This window comes from Pristiophorus japonicus, chromosome 1 (assembly GCF_044704955.1).
Source record: "Pristiophorus japonicus isolate sPriJap1 chromosome 1, sPriJap1.hap1, whole genome shotgun sequence".
In the NCBI taxonomy this organism is placed as follows: Eukaryota; Metazoa; Chordata; class Chondrichthyes; family Pristiophoridae; genus Pristiophorus; species Pristiophorus japonicus.
In genome coordinates this window covers 221,775,040-221,791,068 of record NC_091977.1, presented here as the reverse complement: position 1 = coordinate 221,791,068, position 16,029 = coordinate 221,775,040, and the positions used below count along the sequence as shown (strand labels likewise).

At 47.6% G+C, this 16,029-nt stretch overlaps 1 protein-coding gene across 1 annotated transcript in view; it reads right to left on the bottom strand.

Moving 5' to 3' along the window:
- Positions 1–16,029, bottom strand: part of LOC139260670 (RNA exonuclease 1 homolog) — an 89,961-nt gene that overhangs the window by 18,166 nt on the left and 55,766 nt on the right. The gene's annotated exons all lie outside the window — the stretch shown is intronic.

The window sequence follows — 16,029 nt, the reverse complement described above, 5'->3', positions numbered from 1 at the left end:
GAGAAGAAGAGAAGAAGAGAAGAGAGAGAGAGGAGAGAGGAGAGAGGAAGAGGAGAGAGGAGAGGAGAGAGAGAAGGAGAGAGAGGAGAAGAGAGAGAGAGAGAGAGAGAGAAGAGAGAAGAAAGAGAGAGAAGAGAGAGAAGAGAGAGAAGAGAGAGAAGAGAGAGAAGAGAGAAGAGAGAAGAGAGAAGAGAGAAGAGAGGAGAAGAGAGAAGAGAGGAGAGAGGAGAAGAGAGAGAAGAAAGAAGGAGGAAAAGAGAGGGAGAAAAAGAGAGAGAGAGAGAAAGACACACATGGTTGGGCGGAGGTGGGGGGGGGGGGGTAGGGGGGTGGCAGGGGAAAGAGAGACATGAGTGGTTGGGGGGGAGGGGGGGAGAGAAAGAGAGACACGGGACATCGTTGGGATCACAGAAGTCACGGCTGTGTCACTATTCATTTCATATCCAATAATCCATACACAATACCTACCCCATCTATGGTGGGTGGGGGGAGAGGGGGTAAGGAGGGATGCACTTGCACTGGGGGAGGGATGCACTTTAGCTGGCCCTTGTTGTCTTCTGGGGAGCTCGGTCCTCTGTCGCTTCAGGAAGTTAAAGTGGATCAAGTTGCAATTTGCAAAGTCAGTGAGACCTTGGGATGGGCGGCTCCAGTTACACATTCCAGTGAAACATCAGGGTGTGGCTTATCCTCCAAGGGGACCAATCATAGACAAAGGGTCAAGCACGGTGGCCATTTTTGCAGTACAAATAAGCGCGTCCATTACTAAATGCTTACTGCTTATTGCGGGTGCAGTGTAGTTAAAAATGAAAATCTCTTTCATAACTTTGGTTGTGACGTGCAGTTTCTGATGAAGATGCACAAAATGTAGCTGTAATCATGTTCACATACTGCAAGATTTCAAACTGTCCAATAAATTAATTCATCGAGAGAATGCATCTCTATGATGTGAACAAAGACAGAATAAGCTAATTAGCTTATATTGCATAAAACTTTTTGTGCCAGCGGCAAGTCCCGATCATGCAGGTCTCAAGCAGCCAGTTGCCAACTCAAAGCTAACTTGCCAGGCTTCACGGAGGGTGCTTAAAAAAACAATTCCTCCAACCAATGGCGATGTCCAACATGGCAGTGAATCTACAAATGAATTTCCCATAGCTGCAAGGACAAACTGGGGTCAAATTAAAACAGAACTAAAAGAGTACAATATATACCACAAAAGCAAAAACAAAAACAGAAAATGTGGGAAATATTCAGGTGGTCAGGCAGTATCTGTGGAGAGAGAAACAGAGTTCACGTTTCAGGTCGAAGACCCTAAGTTAGAGATGCAACATGTTTTTAAGCAAGTGGAAGGGCAGAGAAAGGGGGGAGGGGAGGAAAAAACAAAAAGGGAAAGTCTGTGATAGGGTGGAAGGCAGGAGTGATTAAATGACGAGAGATGATACTGCAAATGGAAGTTAAGAAACAAAAGGTGACTCTTGATGAGGTGTAAATGGAGATGGTCCTTTTTCTTAGGCAGTCACTCTGAGTCAAGGATGACTTGCTTCCACACTAATAGGAGTTCTCAGGTGACTGGCCCAGCAGGCTGAGCGAGCCCCGGCCTGCAAGCACAATCGGAGCAGGCCGGGAAGTGGAAGGAGCAGCGTGGCGGCCTGGCCCAGCAGGGTGAGCGAATCCCAGCCTGCGAGCATCATTGGAGCAGGCCGGGAAGCAGGACCGCCGCAGCCGGCACCAAAAATTCGGGACCTGCAGTCGGTCACAGGTAGAAAACCCCATAAGACAGCTGAAGAACAACAAGGCTATGGGAGCGGATGGAATCCCTGCTGAGACACTGCTGGCACGAATACATGACCTCATCTCTCTCATCTGGAGGGAGGAGAGCATGCCGGAAGATCTGAGAGATGCAGTGATCGTGACCATCTTTAAAAAAAGAGGACAAGTCCGAATGCGACAACTACAGGAGAATCTCCCTGCTATCAGCCACTGGGAAAGTTGTCGCTAGAATTCTCCTCAACCGTCTTCTCCCTGTGGCCGAGGAGCTCCTTCCAGAGTCGCAGTGCAGATTCCATCCCCTACGGGGCACAACGGACATGATCTTTGCAGCACGACAGCTGCAGGAAAAATGCAGAGAACAGCACCAGCCCTTATACATGGCCTTCTTCGACCTTACAAAGGCCTTTGACACTGTCAACCACGAGGGTCTATGGAGCATCCTCCTCCATTTCAGATGCCCCCAAAAGTTCGTCACCATCCTCCGCTTGCTCCACAATGACGTGCAGGCCATGTTCCTTACCAACGGATCCATTACGTAGAACATAAGAACACAAGAACATAAGAATTAGGAACTGGAGTAGGCCATCTAGCCCCTCGAGCCTGCTCCGCCATTCAACAAGATCATGGCTGATCTGGCCGTGGACTCAGCTCCACTTACCCGCCCACTCCCCGTAACCCTTAATTCCCTTATTGGTTAAAAATCTATCTATCTGTGATTTGAATACATTCAATGAGCTAGCCTCAACTGCTTCCTTGGGCAGAGAATTCCACAGATTCACAACCCTCTGAGAGAAGAAATTCCTTCTCAACTCGGTTTTAAATTGGCTCCTCTGTATTTTGAGGCTATGCCCCCTAGTTTGAGACTCCCCGACCAGTGGAAACAACCTCTCTGCCTCTATCTTCTCCATCCCTTTCATGATTTTAAATGTTTCTAGATCATCCCTCATCCTTCTGAGCTCCAATGAGTAAAGACCCAGTCTACTCAATCTATCATAAGGTAACCCTCTCATCTCCGGAATCAGCCTCGTGAATCGTCTCTTTACCCCCTCCAAAGCTAATATATCCTTCCTTAAGTAAGGTGACCAAAACTGCACGCAGTACTCCAGGTGCGGCCTCACCAATATCCTGTACAGTTGCAGCAGGACCTCCCTGCTTTTGTACTCCATCCCTCTCGCAATGAAGGCCAACATTCCATTCACCTTCCTGATTACCTGCTGCACCTGCAAACTAACTTTTTGGGATTCATGCACAAGGACCCCCAGGTCCCGCTGCACCGCAGCATGTTGTAATTTCTCCCCATTCAAAAAATATTCCCTTTTATTGTTTTTTTTTTCCCCCCCAAGGTGGATGACCTCACATTTTCCGACATTGTATTACATCTGCCAAACCTTAGCCCATTCGCTTAACCTATCTAAATCTCTTTGCAGCCTGTGTCCTCTACACAACCCGCTTTCCCACTAATCTTTGTGTCATCTGCAAATTTTGTTACACTACACTCTGTCCCCTCTTCCAGGTCATCTATGTATATTGTAAACAGTTGTGGTCCCAGCACCGATCCCTGTGGCACACCACTAACCACCGATTTCCAACCCAAAAAGGCCCTTTTATCCCGACTCTCTGCTTTGTTAGCCAGCCAATTCTCTATCCATGCTAATACATTTCCTCTGACTCCGCGTACCTTTATCTTCTGCAATAACCTTTTGTGTGGCACCTTATCGAATGCCTTTTGGAAATTTAAATACACCACATCCATCGGTACACCTCTATCCACCATGCTCGTTATATCCTCAAAGAATTCCAGTAAATTAGTTAAACATGATTTCCCCTTCATGAATCCATGTTGCGTCTGCTTGATTGCACTATTCCTATCTAGATGCCCCGCTATTTCTTCCTTAATGATAGCTTCAAGCATTTTCCCCACTACAGATGTTAAACTAACCGGCCTATAGTTACCTGCCTTTTGTCTGCCCCCTTTTTTTTTTAAACAGAGGCGTTACATTAGCTGCTTTCCAATCCGCTGGTACCTCTCCAGAGTCCAGGGAATTTTGGTAGATTAGAACGAATGCATCTGCTATAACTTCCGCCATCTCTTAATACCCTGGGATGCATTTCATCCAGACCAGGGGACTTGTCTACCTTGAGTCCCATTAACCTGTCCAGCACTACCCCCCTAGTGATAGTGATTATCTCAAGGTCCTCCCTTCCCACATTCCCGTGACCAGCAATTTTTGGCATGGTTTTTGTATCTTCCACTGAAGACCAAAGCAAAATAATTGTTTAAGGTCTCGGCCATTTCCACATTTCCCATTATTAAATCCCCCTTCTCATTTTCTAAGGGACCAACATTTACTTTAGTCACTCTCTTCCATTTTATATATCTGTAAAAGCTTTTACTATCTGTTTTTATGTTTTGCGCAAGTTTACTTTTGTAATCGATCTTTCCTTTCTTTTTTGCTTTCTTAGTCATTCTTTGCTGTCGTTTAAAATTTTCCCAATCTTCTAGTTTCCCACTAACCTTGGCCACCTTATATGCATTTGTTTTTAATTTGATACTCTCCTTTATTTCCTTGGTTATCCACGGCAGGTTATCTCTTCTCTTACCGTCCTCCTTTTTCACTGGAATATATTTTTGTTGAGCACTATGAAAGAGCTCCTTAAAAGTCCTCCACTGTTCCTCAATTGTGCCACCGTTTAGTCTGTGTTTCCAGTCTACTTTAGCCAACTCTGCCCTCATCCCACTGTAGTCCCCTTTGTTTAAGCATAGTACGCTCGTTTGAGACACTACTTCCTCACCCTCAATCTGTATTACAAATTCAACCATACTGTGATCACTCATTCCGAGAGGATCTTTTACTAGGAGATTGTTTATTATTCCTGTCTCATTACACAGGATCAGATCTAAGATAGCTTGCTCCCTTGCAGGTTCTGTAACATACTGTTCTAAGAAACAATCCCGTATGCATTCTATGAATTCCTTTTCAAGGCTACCCCGCGCGATTTGATCAATCGATATGTAGGTTAAAATCCCCCATGATTACTGCCGTTCCTTTTTCACATGCCTCCATTATTCCCTTGATTATTGTCCGCCCCATCGTGAAGTTATTATTTGGGGGCCTATAAACTACGCCCACCAGTGACTTTTTCCCCTTACTATCTCTAATCTCCACCCACAATGATTCAACATTTTGTTCATTAGAGCCAATATCGTCTCTCACAACTGCCCTATCATCCTTTATTAACAGAGCTACCCCACCTCCTTTCCCTGCTTGTCTATCTTTCCGAATTGTCAGATACCCATGTGTATTTAATTCCCAGTCTTGGCCCCCCTGCAATCACGTTTCTGTAATGGCCACCAAATCATACCCATTTGTAATGATTTGTGCTGTCAACTCATTTACTTTATTTCGAATGCTGCATGCGTTTAGGTAGAGTGTTTTAATACTAGTTTTTAAACCATGATTTTTAGTTTTGACCCCTCCTGCAGACCCTTTATATTCATACATATTGTCCCTTCCTATCACCTTGTGGTTTACACTTACCTCAGTGCTACTCTGCTCTGTTACCTCCTGCCTTTTGCATTCTTTCTTGGAGTCCTGTTCATCTGAGCTCTCACCCATTCTAACTAGCTCAGAGCCCTGTCCTGGGTTCCGAATACTCCTTGCATTGAGGCACCGAGCTTTCATGCTTGCCTTTTTATTACACTTTGACCCTTTAGAATTTTCCTGTACAGTGGCCCTTTTTGTTTTTTGCCTTGGGTTTCTCTGCCCTCCACTTTTACTCATCTCCTTTCTGTCTTTTGCTTTTGTCTCCATTTTGTTTCCCTCTGTCTCCCTGCATTGGTTCCCATCCCCCTGCCATATTAGTTTAACTCCTCCCCAACAGCACTAGCAAACACTCCCCTGAGGACATTGGTTCTGGTCCTGCCCAGGTGCAGACCGTCCGGTTTGTACTGGTCCCACCTTCCCCAGAACCTTCCAATGCCCCAGGAATTTGAATCCCTCCCTGCTGCACCACTGCTCAAGCCATGTATTCATCTGAGCTATCCTGCGATTCCTGCACTTACTAGCTCGTGGCATTGGTTGCAATCCCGAGATTACTACTTTTGAGGTCCTAGGTTTTAATTTAGCTCCTAGCTCCTTAAATTTGTCTCGTAGGACCTCATTCCTTTTTTTTTTAAAACCTATATCGTTGGTACCAATGTGCACCACAACAACTGGCTGTTCACCCTCCCTTTTCAGAATGTCCTGCACCCGCTCCGAGACATCCTTGACCCTTGCACCAGGGAGGCAACATCCCATCATGGAGTCTCAGTTGCGGCCGCAGAAATGCCTATCTATTCCCCTTACCATTGAATCCCCTATCACTATCACTCTCCCATTCTTTTTCCCACCCTTCTGTGCAGCAGAGCCAGCCACGGTGCCATGAACTTGGCTGCTGCTGCCCTCCCCTGAGTCATCCCCCTCAACAGTACTCAAAGCGATGTATCTGTTTTGCAGGGGGATGACCGCAGGTGACCCCTGCACTACCTTCCTTGCAGTGCTCTTCCTGCTGGTCTTCCATTCCCTATCTGGCTGTGGACCCTTCACCTGCGGCAAGACCAACTCGCTACACATGCTACTCACTGTATTCTCAGCATCGTCGATGCTCCAGAGTAAATCCACCCTCAGCTCCAATTCCGCAATGCGGACAGTCAGGAGCTGGAGGCGAATACACTTCCCGCACACGTAGTCGTCGGGGACACCGGAAGTGTCCCCGAGTTCCTACATGGTACAGGAGGAGCATATCACGTGACCGAGCTCTCCTGCCATGACTTATATAAAATCCTGTCCCCTGAGTACAGATTCACATGAGGCATGTAGTGAAGTCAAGGTTACTCTGGACCTGCACCTTTATTTCAAAGCTCTGGAATGCTGCACTTGCCCGAGACCTGTCCTTATATACCTGTCTCTTGCAAGTGCACCCCTGGTGGTAAGGTATGCTGGTGGTTACAGGTCATCTTATTACAGTCATGTATAGCATGTTAGGATACAGTTACTATAATAATGTAAGATACATGACATCACCCTCCCCCAAGGTCTTATTGTCTTAAAAGGTTCAGCCTCTCAGGTGGTCTACGCTCTCGCGTGGAGTGTCTGAGTTGTGGTTCAGTTGTTTGCCTTGGTGTCTGTTTTTCTTTGGGTGTGGTTGCTGGTATCTCACCTGGGCTGTCTGTTGGGATTGCCCTTTCCTCAGGTTGTTTCCTCTGTCTGTCCACCAGGTGTGGTGAGAGTTCCACATTGTAGTCTGCCTCTGGTTCTGCAGTGTTGTTGGTAAATCTGCTTTTGACTTGGTCTACATGCTTCCGGCAGGTTTTGCCATTGTCCATTTGTGCTACCAGTAGCCTGTTTCCTTCCTTGCCCGTTACTGTCTCTGCAAGCCATTTGGGACCCCTGCCATAGTTTAGTACAAACACTTTGTCCCCTATCTCATTCCATCTCCCCCTCGAATTTCTATCATGGTACTCAGTCAGCTTACGGCGCTTTGCCTCAACGATTTCGTGCATGTCTGGGAGGATTAATGAGAGCCTTGTTTTTAAAGTCCTTTTCATCAACAGTTGCGCGGGGGATCCCAGTCCATGAGTGCGGACGAGATCTGTATGCCAGCAGCAGTCGCGACAGGCGACCCTGCAGTGTGGGACCTTGGATTTTAAGCATGCCTTGTTTAATGATTTGCACTGCTCTCTCCACCTGGCCGTTGGAGGCCGGCTTGAACGGTGCCGTCTTGACGTGATTTATGCCATGGTCAATTATAAAATCTTGGAATTCTGCGCTGGTGAAGCACGGACCATTGTCACTGACCAATATGTCAGGGATTCCATGCGTTGCAAACATGGTTGCGAGGCTCTCCACAGTGGTGGAGGTTGTGCTCGAGTTTAAAATGGTGCATTCGATCCACTTTGAAAATGCATCTACAACTACGAGGAACATTTTGCCCATGAATGGGCCCACATAGTCTACGTGCACCCGCGACCACAGTTTGGTAGGCCAGGGGCTCAGGGGAGCGTCCCTGGGGGCATTGCTGAGTTGGGCACAAATGGTGCAACTTCGGACGCAGAGCTCCAAGTCCGCGTTAATACCAGGCCACCAGACGTGGGATCTGGCTATGGCCTTCATGAGAACGATCCCCGGGTGCTCGCGGTGGAGCTCCCGGACAAATGCCTCTCTGCCTCGCAGAGGCATGACTACTTGGCTGCTCCATATCAGGCAGTCTGCTTGTAGTGATAGCTCATGCATGCGCCTGTGAAAGGGTTTTAATTCCTCGCAGCAGGCATTGTGAGCCTCTGCCCAGTCACCGGTTAGGACACATCTTTTTACTAAGGATAACGTGGGGTCGCTGGCCGTCCGGGCTTTGATTTGGCGTGCCGTCATGGGCAAACCTGTGGACTCAAAGGCATAGTCATGGCAATCAATCTCAGTCCTGTTTATCAGACCCTTCCGTGGTTGCCAAGGGTAGCCTGCTGAGCGCGTCGGCACAGTTGTCTGTGCCTTATGGTATAGTCATAGGACGCCAGCATGAGTGCCCACCATTGAATTCGCGCCGAGGCATTGCCGTTTATTGCCTTGCTCTCGGATAGGAGGGACGTGAGGGGCTTGTGGTCAGTTTCTAACGCAAACTTGGCCACGAAAAGGTATTGGTGCAACTTTTTGACATCGTACACGCACGCGAGCGCCTCCTTCTCTACCATTCCGTACCCGCGCTCCGCCTGCGAAAGTGACCTGGAGGCATAAGCTATGGGTTGTAATTTGCCCGCACTATTGTCATGTTGCAAAACGCACCCCGACCCCATATGCTGACGAATCACATGTAAGAACTAACTTTTTACCTGGATCAAAGAAAGTCAAAACACTGTTGGAACACAGAAGGTTGCGTGCCTTATTGAAGGCACGTTCCTGGGCGTCCCCCCCAAAACCAATCGCACCCCTTCCTGAGTAGCACGTGGAGAGACTCCAGCAGCGTGCTTAGGTTCCGCATAAAGTTCCCAAAGTAATTGAGTAGCCCGAGAAAGGCGCGCAGTTCTGAGACATTCCGGGGCCTGGGTGCCAGGCGAATTGCTTCTGTTTTGGACTCTGTTGGGCGGATTCCATCAGCGGCAATCCTGTCCAAAAATTCAACCTCGGGTGCGAGAAACAGGCACTTGGATTTCTTGACTCGTAGGCCTACCCGATCCAACCGCTTTGGTACTTCCTCCAAATTACGGAGATGGGAGTCGGTGTCCCTGCCAGTGATAAGTATGTCGTCTTGAAATACAATCGTCCCCGGGATGGACTTGAGCAGACTCTCCATGTTGCGCTGGAATATGGCACCTGCCGACCTGATGCCGAATGGGCATCGATTGTACATGAAAAGGCCTCGATGTGTGTTGATGGTGGTGAGTAGCTTGGATTCCTCGGTCAATTCTTACGTCATATACGCAGATGTGAGGTCTAGTTGTGAGAAAAGTTTACCTCCAGCCAATGTGGCAAATAAGTCCTCCGCTCTGGGCAGCGGGCAGCTGGTCCTGTAGGGCGACTCTGTTTATGGTAGATTTGTAGTCCCCACAGATTCGTACGGATCCATCAGGCTTCATGACTGGGACGATGGGACTTGCCCAGTCGCTAAATTCCACAGGTGATATAATGTCTTCCCGCAGAAGCCTATCTAGTTCGTGTTCAATCTTTTCCCTCATCACATAAGTTACAGCTCTGGCCTTGTGATGGACCGGTCTAGCATCCTGTGTGATGTAGATTTTGACTTTTGCCCCTTTGAAAGTGGCCACACCTGGCTGAAAGAGATGTTCAAATCGCTTTATAACTGTTGAGCAGGAGGTCCGTTCCTCTAATGACATGGCATGGACATCATCCCATTTCCAGTTTAGTTTTGCCAGCCAGCTTCTCCCCAGCAGTGCTGGGGGGTCTCCGGGGACAATCCACAGGGGAAGTCGGTTCACTGTCCCTTTGCGTGTGACAGAGAGCATGGCGCTGCCGAGGACTGGTATGATTTCTTTAGTATAGGTCCTTAGTTTGGTGTCTACCCTTGAGAGTTTTCGTCTGTCTCTTATGCGGCCACAGTTGTTCAAATTGTTGAGCGCCCATGAGAAATTGACTCACTCCCATATCCAGCTCCATGTTGACAGGTATCCCATTGAGTAGGACCCTCATCATTATAGGAGGCTCCCTGTTGTAGGAGCAGCGGCCATTGATCGTGTTGACCCGCTGTACATCGGTGTCCCGGGTACTGTCCCCACTGTCTTCTGGTCCGCTTTCCGACCCATCCGATTTGTATACCAGCCAAGCTGCCGTTTTTTTGCACATGCGGGCCAAATGCCCTGGATTTTCACAGTTCCTGCAAACAGCCTGCTGAAATCGACATCCCCTTGACAAGTGCCCACCCCCACACCTCCAGCACAGACCGGTTCCACTATTCCCAAAGAATGAGCTGCATCTGGCTGATCTCTTGAGCTTCTCTCAGTTTGTAGTTGATTGCTCGCATTGTGGGTTGATGAGGTGTGAACGGCCGTTCATGTGGCCCTTGATGGCTTCTGGCGCCACTGCCTGCTGTTAAGAGCCTGCTCTCCTGCCTTTGTCTGTGTGTGGGGGTAGCAGCTTATTTAATGCTGTGAACTTCTTGTTCCGATATTTCGTTAGTTGTCGTACCTGCATTGTAAATCAACCTCGTTTCTTCTTCCCCTACCAAGAATGTCTGTGCAACCAGTGCTTCTGCCTCTAAGGTCAGGTTCTTGGTCTCTATGCACTTTCGGAATACGCCTGCGTGGCCTATTCCTTCAATGAAAAAGTCTTTCAGCATTTCTTTCCTCAGTTCATCGGAGATCTCACGTAAACTAGCCAACCTCCAAAGTTCCGCCACGAAGTCGGGTATGCTCTGGCCCACACAGCGTCTGTAGTTGTAGAACCTGTGTCTGGCCATGTGTCGGCTGCTCGCTGGCTTCAGGTGGTCTCTTACCAGTGTGCTCAATTCTTCAAACGACTTACTTGCTGGTTTCTCTGATGCCAGCAGATCCTTCATTAAAGCGTATGTTTTCGAGCCACAGCTGGTCAAGAGATGGGTTCTTCTCTTGTCTGCTTTGTCGTCTCCTAACCAGTCTTTGGTTACAAAGCTTTGCTGGAGCCTTTCTATAAAGTCCTCCCAATTGTCTCCCGCATTGTACTTTTCATCTGATCCATTGTTTGCCATTCTGTGGATTCTGTAATCCCGTAACTCGTCGCCACTGTAAAGTCCTGTCTCCTCAGTACAGATTCACACGAGGCATGTAGTGAAGTCAAGGTCACTCTGGACCTGCACCTTTATTTCACAGCTCTGGAATGTTGCACTTGCCCGAGACCTGTCCTTATATACCTGTCTCTTGCAAGTGCACCCCTGGTGGTAAGGTATGCTGGTGGTTACAGGTCATATCTTATTACAGTCATGTATAGCATGTTAGGATACAGTTATATATAATAATGTAAGATACATGACAACGTAACCCTTAGATACACTTAAATTGGCAACAACAATGCTAAAGTTTACTCACTGTTATAGAAGAAACTCGATCTACGTCCGGACTGGGGTCAAACAGGGCTGCGTCATCGCCCTAACCCTCTTCGCAATCTTCCTCGCTGCCGTGCTTCACCTCACAGTCAACAAGCTCCCTGCTGGAGTGGAGCTAAGCTACAGAACCAGTGGGAACTTTTTCAACCTTCGCCATCTCAAGGCCAGGTCCGAGATCACCCCAACCTCTGTCATTGAGCTACAGTTCGCGGACGATGCCTGCGTCTGCGCAGATAGTCGCTGAACTACAGGACACAGTCGACGTATTGACTCAGGCGTACAAAAGCATGGGCCTTACGCTAAACATCCGTAAGACAAAAGTCCTCCACCAGCCTGTCCTCACCATACAGCACTGCCCCCCCCAGTTATCAAGATCCGCGGCATGGCCCTGGACAACGTGGACCATTTCTCATACCTCGGGAGACTTTTAACTAGAGCAGACATTGACGACGAGATTCAACATTGCCTCCAGTGCGCCCGTACAGCCTTCGGCTGCCTGAGGAAAAGAGCGTTCGAAGAACAGGCCCTCAAATCTGCCAACAAGCTCATGGTCTACCCGTGTAAACCATGGTAATATCCACCCTCCTGTATGGCTCAGAGACATGGACCATGTTCAGTAGACACCTCAAGTCGCTGGAAAAATACCAACAATATCTCCGCAAGATCCTACAAATCCCCTGGGAGGACAGATGCACCTATATTAGTGTCCTCAACAAGGCCAACATCCCAGCATTTAAGCACTGACCACACTTGATCAGCTCCGCTGGGCAGGCCACATTGTCCACATGCCAGACACGAGATTCCCAAAGCAAGCACTTTACTCGGAACTCTTTCACGTCAAACGAGCCAAAGATGGGCAGAGGAATCTTTTCAAGAACACCCTCAAAGCCTCCCTGATAAAGTGCAACATCCCCACTGACACCTGGGAGTCCCTGGCCAAAGATCGCCCTAAGTAGAGGAAGTGCATCCGGGAGGACGCTGAACATCTCGAGTCTCATCGCCGAAAGCGTGCAGAAATCAAGCGCAGGCAGCGGAAAGAGCATGCGACAAGCCAGTACCACCCTTCCTTTCCCTCAACGACTATCTGTCCCACCTGTGACAGGGACTATGGTTCTCGTATTGGACTGTTCAGCCACCTAAGGCCTCCTTTTAAGAGTGGAAGCAAGTCTTCCTCGATCCCGAGGGACTGCCTATGATGATGGGGTTCAAGGGACGGGCGAGTGGAGTGCTTGGGTTGTCGTGCGTTACTTCTGCTGTTTGCGCTTGGCTTCAGCTTGCTCCCAGTGAAGAGACTCAAGGTGTTCAGCGCCTTCCCAGACGCTTCTCCTCCACTTTGAGCAATCTTGGGCCAGGGATTCCCAGGTGTTAGTTAGGATGTTGCGCTTTTTCAAGGAGGCTTTGAGGGGTCCTTGAAGCGTTTCCTCTGCCCACTTGGGTCTCATTTGCCGTGTCGGATTTCAGAGTAGAGCGCTTATTTTGGGAGTCTAGTATTGTGCATATGGACGATGTGGCCCGTCCACTGGAGCTGATCGAGTGTGGTCAGTGCTTTGATGCTGGGGATGTTGACCGGAGCGAGAACACTGATGTTGGTGCGCCTATCCTGCCAATGGATTTGCAGGATCTTGCGGAGGCAGCATTGGTGGTACTTGTCCAGTACTTTGAGGTGTCTGTTGTACATAGTCCATGTCTCTGAAGCATATAGGAGGGCGGGCATCATTACTGCTGTGTAGACCATGAGCATGGTGCCTGGTTTGAGGTCCTGGTCTTCAAACACACTATTCCTCAGGCGATCGAAGGCTGCGTTGAACCTAGTCATCAATGTCTGCAATTGCAGATAGTAGGCTCCCGAGGTATGGAAAATGGTCCACGTTGTCCAAGGGCTCGCTGTGGAATTTGATAATGGGGGGGGGATGGTAGCAGTGCTGTGTGGCGGGGGCAGGTTGGTAGAGGACCTTTGTCTTACGGATCTTTAGTGTAAGGCCCATGCTCTCGTACGCTTCGTTGAAGGTGTTGACGATGGTTTGGAATTCGACCTCCGAGCGTGCGCAGACGCAAGCATCGTCTGCGTACCCTAGTTCGCTGATAGAGGATGGGACGACCTTGTATCTGGACTGGAGGCGATGGAGGTTGAACAATTTCCTGTTTGTTTTGTAGATTAGCTCCACTCCAGTGGGGAGTTTACTGAGGGCGAGAAGGAGCATTGCAGCAAGGAAGATCAAGACGAGCGTTGGTGCGATGATGCAGCCTTGCTTGACCCCAGTCCAAATGTGAATTGGGTCTGGCGATGATGCAGCCTTGCTTGACCCCAGTCCAAATGTGAATTGGGTCTGTCGTGGATCCATTGATCAGGATCACGGCTTGCATGTAATCGTGAAGTAGGTGGAGGATGGTGACAAACTTTTGAGGGCAGCCAAAGAGATGGCAGAATCATCAACAGCTGCCATGTGAGAGAAAGAAATAGGGGCAGAGGTGATGGTCTGAAATTGTTGAACTCGATGTTGAGTCCAGAAGGCTGTAAAGTGCCTAATCCAAAGAGGTGGTGCTATTCCTCAAGCTTGCAATGAGCTTCATTGGAACAGTGTAAAAGACCGAGGACTGAGAGATCAAAGTGGGAGTGGAGCCGAAAATTAAAGTGACAGGAAGCTTGGGGTCACCCTTACGGACTGAACGGAGATGTTCCACAAAGCAGTCACCCAATCTGCGTTTGTTCTCCCCAGTGTAAAGGAGACCACATCATGAGCAGCGAATACAGTACACTAAATTGTAAGAAGTACAAGTAAATCACTGTTTCACCTGGGAGGAGTGTTTGGGGCCCTGGATAGTGGGATGGGAGGAGGTAAGAGAGAAGGTGGGGCTTATAGGTACCAGGACCACTGCTGCATAGGTACTGTGCCTTTCTGTAGCATAGAGAGCTGACCTCAAGCTGGACTGAAAGGTTAACTCATTTAAATAAATTTGGCATACCTAATACACGGTTGTGCTGGAGTGTGTCGGCAGTAGGGACACGATCAGTGGCCAGCAGTGTTTAAAGGAATAGTAGTCACCCTCAAATGGGACTGGCTGCATATTTACAAGATGCAAGAAACAGGGTGAAAAACCAGAACATACATTCTGCTATGGAAGTGCAAAAGAAAGATGGCTCTTTTTCTAACGAGGGACATCCTCTAGTCAAGAGCAGCCTGGATGGGAGTTGAACCATTTAATGCCATCTTACCTGTGCTCTAAACTATGAAATTCGCTGGGGTACACAAGTGTAAGTTCACACTTTGTATAAATGTTGTTTTACTTGGCATTTTCAGCGCAAACGCGGTGTATCGACAGATGGAGAACGCACAAAACTGTGTCATCTGAGATTCTGCATTCAAGACTCTAGCGTGGAGTTCAAATGCAACATTCTAACTCCGAGGGAAGAACCCCACCATTGAGCCAAGGCTGACACCTTGCCTTGAAATTGCCCAGTTTCTCATTATTGAATTCAGATTACACAAATTTCAGTAGCACTCATCCATCTTGATAGATTTGTTACTTTCTTGAAAAAAAAGACAATTAACCTTTTATTCAAAAAAAGTGAAAAAAATGCGTCACATTTTAGATTAGAATAGGAACAGGGTGATCTTGTGAGTTAAGAAACCACAGATCGACATTCACAGGAAGTTTTAATTTTAGCCATTGTGAATACTAAACTAGAATGACAATGGGGTAAGTTGTGCTCATCTTTTTAATAATTTCAAATCCATGGTTATAAAAACCTAGGAAATCATTTAAAAGGCTACTGTCCATGCCTTGCCACCTCTCTTTACTCCTTTAAGGTACGCTTTAAAACCTCTCTCTTTGGCCAAGCTTTTGTTCATTAGCCCCAATATCTCATTATGTGACTCGGTGTCAAATTTTGTTTGATAACGCTCCTGTGAAGCACCTTGGGACGTTTTACTATGTTAGAGGCGCTATATAAATGCAAGTTCCTTTTTTGACAAACCAGGCTTAGGTTGGGGAGACAGCAGAGCCTTTTTGTCACAATGGAATTTTATGCAAGTGAAGCACTGACCTGGACAAGAACTACTTCACATCACTTATTCCTAAGCAAATTAAAGTAATTGGTCAAATGATTCTTTCATGAAGTTGAGGCTATTTTAAAAAGACCATTTGTCAGAGAGCAAAGAGTAAGCAATTGTCTCTGTGGTCGACTCCTTCATTTGGGCATAGATTTGTTTTGAGACTTTACTGACAGTTTATAGTATATACAAAATACAACCAGCACAGTGTAAACAATTTTGGATTCCTTTTCTTCGACAGAATTAACAGTTCTGTAGGTTCAAGCTCAGAGACTTTTGTGATTACAAAGCAGGAAAGGCAATCTCAAACTCAAGGAGAGAGCAACTTCAGATAAAGGGGCTAAACCATTTGGGAACTGGAAGATGCAGAAAGTCATCAAGGTGCACATGATGCCAGGGAATGGAAAGCTTGAAGTAGAATATATATATATAATATATTATATAAAAAAGGATTAGGTTTTGATACACTTTACTTTTCTTCTGTAGTGGGCCTCGAGTCAAAATTCATTGTCTGGAAGTCAATTTGTGAAAAGTTTCGAAGAAAATGAAATGAGAGCACTCACGCACTTCCTTTATAGAAAAGGGCCTTATTTCTATCGGCCCACAATGTCTAAAAGACATTAGCCCAGAAATTCCGGCCTCCCGG